Source organism: Apostichopus japonicus, chromosome 5 (genome assembly GCF_037975245.1).
Source record: "Apostichopus japonicus isolate 1M-3 chromosome 5, ASM3797524v1, whole genome shotgun sequence".
NCBI classification, from domain to species: Eukaryota; Metazoa; Echinodermata; class Holothuroidea; order Aspidochirotida; family Stichopodidae; genus Apostichopus; species Apostichopus japonicus.
In genome coordinates this window covers 14,645,990-14,654,790 of record NC_092565.1, presented here as the reverse complement: position 1 = coordinate 14,654,790, position 8,801 = coordinate 14,645,990, and the positions used below count along the sequence as shown (strand labels likewise).

At 37.1% G+C, this 8,801-nt stretch overlaps 1 protein-coding gene, 1 long non-coding RNA gene and 1 pseudogene across 2 annotated transcripts in view; 1 reads left to right on the top strand and 2 right to left on the bottom strand.

Moving 5' to 3' along the window:
* Positions 1 to 8,801, bottom strand: part of LOC139967773 (uncharacterized) — a 36,284-nt gene that overhangs the window by 25,331 nt on the left and 2,152 nt on the right. The gene's annotated exons all lie outside the window — the stretch shown is intronic.
* LOC139968258 (U2 spliceosomal RNA) lies at positions 3,787 to 4,001 on the bottom strand (annotated as a pseudogene).
* Positions 5,489 to 8,799, top strand: LOC139967777 (uncharacterized). The gene is made up of 4 exons (XR_011793151.1): positions 5,489 to 5,574; positions 6,325 to 6,384; positions 7,585 to 7,757; positions 8,652 to 8,799. It is a non-coding gene; the product is annotated as an uncharacterized lncRNA (long non-coding RNA).

Genomic DNA, 8,801 nt, shown 5'->3' with positions numbered 1-8,801 from the left:
CGGTAATTTACAGATATTTACCATTTTTAATGTGTGTACAAATTGCATTGGCGACACCAGAAATTTAACATGGAGGAGAGGATGGGGGGGGGGGGTGGGCGGGGAGCTGTGGTGGCAGATGGGGGCTGCAAACAATTTTTAGGGAAACAATTTGGAAGTGAAAAAAACACACCTGCATGTGTAAAGTGTACATCAAAAGCATCTTTAAGGAAACCAAATGAACACGTCTTCCCCCTCCCCTACTCCGAGATCAGTCGCTTCTTAGATAACCAAAGCCCCCCCACAACCCCCCCCAACCCCCCAAAAACATACTGGTGCACGGGAAGGATCCATGAGTTTTGGTGGAAAGAAGACTGAGGAGGAAAACATAAAACAGAAACAAAATCTTGTAGGAGACAATCTTTTAGTAAATAAACAGGGACCCAGCGATGAGATATGCTGCGATTTTCTAAGTTATAGACAGGAGCTTATATTGATGAAGGCAGAGAAAGGGGAGGGTGGTACATCATCCCCTTTCCGTTGTTGTACTCGAAGCCAAATTGAAGTAATCATGTCACACATCCGGAGTCTATGCATGTTAAGTTCTTCAATACCGCCCTTATTTTGTTTCGGGAAACATTTCATACTGTAAAGGTGTCGCACCACAATTAATTGCTCCCATTGACTAACACACTTAACTCGACACTTTTCAAGGCCGCTAGAGCATAGATAGTAATTTTCAACTGACAAGTCCTACCCACCATATGATAAGATGATGGCTCGGGCTATCACATCACGTTCAACTGTTGACACCATGACCGTTTAGCTTTTGAGCTAGAAGAGGTCAAAAGTTTAGCATAGTGCTTTCCAATCCATATGACAGTTTCCTGCGGAATCTTCTTGTTTCACCCAAGATTTTCTAAAATATCTTAAATCACCTTCAATTATTCAGAGTTTTAGACCATCAAATATTATATTTCATCCTCAGATATGACTCAGAAAACGCCAAATATATCAATACAGTAGGTCACTTTAGGGGTTGGGGGGGGGGGTTGTACTATACTATTAAAAATATTGTCAAATACTTGTCACGTGTTAGATTCAGTGATATTGAAGTAGAAGGTATGAACGTTGTTCCTAAATTCCCAAACCAAGTATGGGCTAAGTTTTGTGACTTTTGCATATACCTTTTGAATTTCTAAATTCGCTGACTTATGAAGCTTTTTATTAGTTATGTATATTTCGTCATATGAGGTGCCTTTTTTATTTGAACCATCTACAAAACTTCATTGATATATTAGTATATTCAGCCGTTTCTTGTGGCTTTATCACTACCATACTTAACGGACTGGAGCAATATGCATTTGAAATAGTTTTTTACAAAATATTAATTTGGCATCTGGCAACATCCAATACAGAGGTAATGATGTCTTCATGCCTATTGAAATAAGACTGTCTTTACATTTCTTTATAATATCTAAATCATTCATCTAAAATGTAATATTTATAAAGAAATGTTACATTTCGATGAAATTCTAAATGCAAGGAATAATGGCACTTATAAGCAAACGTTCCAATTGTGTTATATGGCAAAGGATTAAGCAAGAAGGTAAATTGTCTGATTGGAATGGAAAAGTAAAGATATTCAAGAACATCTGGTACGATGACATCACATACCTGCTATTAAGGAGGAGAAGGAGGAGGGTAGGGAGTGGGGTGGGGTATTGATTAGTCATAAAAGGTTAACATTCAATCAAACATTTCTCGAGGGATAATATACCACATTGTGTGTGGACACCCGATTCTCATGGTTTATCAGGTGAGTACCCGTTAATCAGTTCAAACTGATATGTGTTATAATTTCCTAACATGTGTTTCATTTATGGCCAGTTGCCACTGAGGACTAACAAACAGAAAAATATTTTAAAAAAAAACATTATCCTATACATAATGATTAATTGGACTAAACAGACTACTGTAAAGGTTTCGCCACATTTTTAACAGAAAATGGATGACACTTTACTGCAAAACGCTTAAAATCTGCAATTTGAACCATCTTTACAAGGTATACTTATTAGTTAAACTTAAGGACAGTTGATAGTTGAAACAGCCTTTGAGTAATGAATTCGTCTGTTCGTAATTGGTGGCATAGTGGCATCTACTGACAGGTCTAACATGTGTTACGGTGTTATAACACACTTCAGTTTATATTGATTAATGGTTGTCTCTTATTTACAGTACAAACTGATCAAGCCATGTTCATTGTGTGATATATTTCAAATTCACGTTATTTTTTTTCTTAAAATTCACTTCCGTGCCACTGCCCTGAAGAGTCGTAGTACTAAACCAGCAAGAGTTGCAAGACATACCTATGCGATAAGTATCCGCCTTCGCCACAATGTAATGGCTCCCGTATATATATGTTGTGATTACGCAACTGTCAAGCGGCACTAACCAAGGCTCTTATCGGGTGTATCTACACAAACAGCAGTCAAATTATATAAATATATATATATATATCCATATATGTATACATATATGTGTATATATATATATATATATATATATATATATATATATATAAATATATATATATATCATCCTAGCGCTCCCGTTTGTAACATAGTACCAAACCAGCAATAGTTGCCTGTTTTTGATAACAGACAACTACATTATATTATCGGTACAAAAAACGGGAGACCTCCAGTACAATGTGGCGAAGGCTACCGAAGAAATGGGAGACCCCGAAAAACGGGGGCCTTCGGCTCCCAGAAGAGGCTCCCAGGGGGGGGGGGGGGTGAAGTGACACGACATATACTACTATAGCTATATACTAATTGGAAATTTATAGTCCATCACTGCAGTACTTCATGCTCTGATATACGGTGTAACTGATGAATATGCAAAGAACCATACAGTCGGCCCTCAAGCTGGCACGCACTATAAATTAGGTAAACTAAATAGGCTACTTACAGCGCTCCCCCGCTGATATGTTGCTGAACAAAGAATGGAAGAATTTAACCGACAGTTAATTTAAAAATATTTCAAACATATAAACTTAGAAATGAGTTGGTGATTTTGCCTATGTGTGTGTGTGTGTGTGAGGGGGGGGGGTGGGGAGTCGGGAAACCCGTGTAATTGCAAAACAGCAAAATGGCCGCACTTGTTGCCAAATATTTCTGGCAACCTTGCTCGACCAGTAATAACAACCAGGTCTTAATAAATGGACTAAAATCATATGATTTTAAACATTGAAGTACAGGATCATATATAGTATAAGAACTTATACAAATGAACCATTCTGGCTCACGCTACCTGCACATTTCAACCCCCCCTCCCTCATCCCCGCAACACCTCCCCCCCCCTCACAATTTCAGATTCTCCACGCAGAACAATCTGTAACATATTTCTGCTACTACACGTATTTTATTACCGTGCGATAACACGGTATCGATATTACTATACGAAAGATCAGACTATATCCTTGAATTTGTTGACCTGATAAGGCGCGAAGATAAACGGTTAATATGGTCTTACTTGCTGTAGAAAACAAAACGATTATCTCAACAAGAACCATCAGTGTTGGAGTTGCATGTACCGTTGTATTTACACTCCTAAAACAAGAAAGTAGACAAATTCCTGATTTATTTGACACACATCTATTCAATCGAACCAGAATGACGGTACCATATACCTAGTACTCTTACATTCAGTACTACGTTTCTCCGACCCGCTAATTTCAGTAATAGATATCTTAGATTATAAAATCTACTGCTATGCATCTGTGTTAAATCAGGGATTTGTTCCATAACAACTCCCTGTTTAAATACTTTTTAAGAAAAAGTCGCCCAGGAAAGAACCTGGGCACGAAAACCAAACTACTGAACGACTGATCCACTTCTAACCCCAGTCCCCTTGCATCGGGACTGTGACTGTGTGATCATCGTCAGGTGTGTATCACCATTCCCCTCAAAAGGGAACAGATACTACACATGATCTTAGCCAAAAGGCCGAGAAGGTTAAACAGTACAACAAAATAATAATACAAGGAACTTTGTCTTATAGAGAAAACTCATCATGGCTTTATATCATTCATGTTTATCATTCTCCACAGTGAACAACTTTGTAGAAGTTAATGAAAATGTAAGAAATGTGAAACGTCACATTCTCCACAACCACTGCTGAGATAACGATTTTACGGATTGCGTAACACAAAGTAAGACAACACGAGCACGTAAGACTGATTACAATAAACAATAAACAAAGGAGTGGAAATTGCAGGAAAAAAACAAAAAACAAAGAAAAGCTAAGATCATCTTATGAGTAGGTCGTAGGGAAATGTAAAAATTTGCACAATCCACATTTTAAAATTAATTTAACAAATTTGACTATTTCGTCTAAGAAACGGAGGACCTTATGAATTCGACAGTTTCCCAATAATCAATTTCATTATGTCTTCTCTGTACATATTCTCTAAATATATTCTCTCTATAAACTCTCTATCTATAGGTCTATGACAGTTCTTTAAGCTTATTTAAGTTACACAAGTAAAGGCTACAAAGTATTACCAAATTCAGAGAGAATGTAATATTTATCAACAGTGGCGTAGGAAGGCACTTTTGAGTGGGGGGGGGGGGGCTGAAGACTGATGGCCGGCCTGGGGGAGGGGTCTAAGGGGAGGGGATGTCCCCCTTTGGAAATTTTTGCATTTCCAGGTGGCCTCAGATGCAATTTGGTGCAATATAGCACACTTCAACACGCACTACATTTTGTAAACTTAATTTTATATTTTCACCTGGCCTTAGATGCAATTTGGTGCTCCAAATGAGATTTTTTATCTCATTTGGAAATGAAAAAGGGGTTTTCGGACTTGCGAAGCGGGGGGGGGGGGGGGGCGGAATGATACTTCCGCCCCTCCACATTTTTCACTGGGGGGGGGCTGGCGCCCCCAGCCCCCCCGGTTCCTACGCCCTTGTTTATCAACTAATTCCCACAATCTGAATTTCTCTTTATGCGTACGTCTTTGACAAGTTTATCATAATTTTTAAAAATGCGAAAAACTAATTTCTAATTTAAGTTTTACGGTTATGTGATGTATGATGAAAAAATGAGAACAAATTTGAAACTCGAATATGGTTTATTTAGGTTCATATCAGCGAATGGTAAAATGTGAAAACGTTGAAATACTTTAACTAATCCTTAGTTGATGGAAAACTTTAGGCAGTAGTTTAGTCTTATGGTTCCATACGGTTATTGTCAGGCGGATATAGCCATTGTATACAAAACAAGTAGGAATTCTATCATCTTCTTGCAATAGTAAAATCAACAAATTACTGTAGATAAACTAAATGTACTCTATTGGTTATCTATCATACTAACTTTATGAATATTCAAATCATAACGTGGACATTGGCCAGCGTATTGGTCCATTTTACGAAATTTAAATACATTAGGTAATCTTGATTACGTCACCTGTAAATATTACAGGTACAAAGATACAGATATAAAGGGTTTGTTTGAGTTTTGTCTGTATTCCAGATTGTCTACTCATTCAAACACCAACAATTTTTAGTTTCAAGACGGAAAAGGGAAAAGGTAAGTCTTGCTCTAGTTTTTTTTTACAAGAATTTCACTAGAGTTTTCGTGGTCGGTAGGGGCTAGGGTAGAATGAGTATTAAATCATAACATTTTAGAAAATATTCAGAGCTATGATATTATTTTCTCAAAATTACAAATAAAGCTCGAATATTTCATTTTGTTGATTGTGCTTAAGTTATGTGGGGCAGTATTGTTGTTTTTCTGTAGAAAAGTAGATATATTTACGGAGCGTTCGATCCCCAATAAAGTAAACACAGTTTAAATTTTAATAGGGCTCCTTTGCTTTGGTTTCCCATAATGTAAATAGAGAAATTACAAAGATGCTAATTCTTATCTTTAGCAACATTTTCTTATTATTACACGTTCCAATTTGACGGCATGGTTTGGAATATTTAGACATTGCATTGCCTGTTATTCGCCTTATTTTACTGCAGTTCGAAGCGTATGATTAATCACAATGTAGAGGGATGAAGGAACCTTAACGTTTAGGTCTTAGATTGCTCATTGCAGCACATCAAATCACACAATACTATTGTATAAAGAATAAAATATGACTCTGATCTAGTTTTGCAAATTAGGGGATAGTTTGCCTTATACACATTAAGAGAGATGCATCATATATTCAGGTGCCGCGCCACAATAGGTACCTCGCACATAGTACTTGACTTTTCTCGAAATGTTGGGCTAATATGGATATTTAACGAGATAATTTTCTTTCCTAATAATAATATCTGCATTGTTTTTTAGATATTTCCAATATGAAGTACGCAGTGCTGGCTCTCTTGGTTCTGGGATTCATTGCCTCGGGTACGTACTACAAATTGTAAACTTCAGCTTTTGACTCTAATTCCCGCTTTATTCGCGGATGATTTTTACTATAGGCTAAAGATACGGTCATGCTTTCTTGGTCCGTTAAATTGGTACGGAAGAAATTCCCATACCAAAATAGATTGTAACCAATGGTTCCTTTAGTGTGTGTTCTTAATATAGTTTATAGTTCAGAAAAATACTCTTTTCAAACAACAGCGCACCTTTGGATGACAATCAACACCACTTTTCCTAGGCAAGTTTATAATGCATTGTTAACATGTCATTTGAGTCCTAAATTTCTTGTTTTCACATTGAGTTTTGAGTTGTATTTGAGGAACTGAGCTAACGGTCTGTGTAATAGCCTAAGCAGTTAGGAAACTTTAATTAATTTCTCAAAACACAAAAGTGTTATAGAAATACAACCTTGACTGAAGCAGTTCTTCATAACCTTTTACCAAAGTACTTTTGTGCCTTTGTTCATCCTTGAAGATTTTTTTTATCAAATAAAGAGAAAAGTCCAGTGACATGAGACTGTCAGGTTTCGTAAATACATAAAATTAGTACATTTTATCATAATAAAGGTAATGATATGAGATTATGACCAACGAACATATAGGCGTGTATATAGGCAGTATGACTTATTGGAAATGAAGACTGACTTGGCATCGACTTATGTACAAGGACACTGACATGGTATCAACATATGGACAGGTATACGAACATGGTTTCGACATGTATACTGACATGATATCAACATGTATACGGACATGGTATCGATATATGGACATGAATATTGACATGGTATCAACATGTATACGGACATGGTATCGATATATGGACATGAATATTGACATGATATCAACATGTATACTGACATGGTATCGACATATGTACATGAATATTGACATGGTATCAACATGTATACGTACATGGTATCGACATATGGACATGAATATTGACATGATATCAACATGTATACGGACATGGTATCGACATATGGACATGGAAAATGACATGGTAACGACATATGGACTTGAATAATGACTTTGAGTTATTACACTGAGTAATTAAACGGCATACGACATTGATGCTGGTATATATGTTAACGACCTGTAGACTGAATATTAACTTTGTGCATTAAACATCCAGTTATAGTTCGCCCAACTTTAATAAGCTTTCTTCTCATCATCGCTACAGTTACTGTCGCTCAAAGTGACGATCCATGTGATCGCATGAATACACCTTGTGCTCATGGATCCTGTATTGTAGAGAACGGCGTTGGACGGTGTGTGTGCCATATGTGCTGGACCGGACCCGACTGCAATGCATTTCAACGATCCGCATCTTGTCAAATATAAACCACATCAAAGGTAGACTGCATAACAATCAAATTTTGTTTATTCAAATGCAAATGCGAACTACGATTGTGTAAAGCCTAACAACGGTGTTTGAATTGATGATCCGTTTTGGCGAAAATGTCCTGATTATTGTAGTGCGCGTGCGTGCTACACTATTGGTATTACTGGTCAAGTGAACGTTACCTACATGACTGGACGTTGAAACTTAAAGTTTCATAATGTCTCTGTACATTTGTAGTTTCAGAGGCTAGCTGCGTAGCCAATTCATTCTGAGCCTGTCACGGGGGTCAAAAGCCCTCTCACGTTGTAGGTACCTACATGACTATACTCCCTGGTGTGTTGTTCGCCCACAAAAACAACACCATGAACAACCGAAAAGTTTGCAGGCAAATGCAGTTCTAGTGGGTATTTACATTTGTGGCGTCAGAGGTAACATAGGCATTGCAACTATACCCCTGACAGACACACACCGAGTTTGAAATTCATCGGCCTTATGGTATAAGTAGATTGCGAAAAGCTTTCTCACACCCATTTGGTCAAGTTTGACCTTTGACCTCTGTTGATCACTTGAACTTTTGGCGTTTTACATAACTAATTGCATTGTAGCTTTGCACCATGTCGAGTCTTATATCTTACATCTGTTTGAAGGTGTCGGCCTTATTTTGTTGGTGGTGTACGTCACTGGCAAATATTTTGTCGATATAATACAATATATCATCTCCAGAACATTACACTAAGTTCACTAAGTAAAGTAGCGTGTAAAACTTTATTTGTGTATGAACATATTGTATTCTTTCTATGATCATATAATTATGAACGAATCAATGAATGAATCAATGAAAGAGTAATTGGTGTTTTAATTTCATTTCAGTCAAAGGTAATGGATGTTATCTTTGTTTTCCACAGATTTGTGCATTCTGGATTCAATAAGCAGCCGCGGGGATGGCCAAACACTTCACTGACATCACAGTGTCCATTATCCTATATACTCATTGTGCTTTAAGCTTTAGTTGTAACAGTGTTTAATAGATGGAGTAAACAAGAATTAGATAAAAC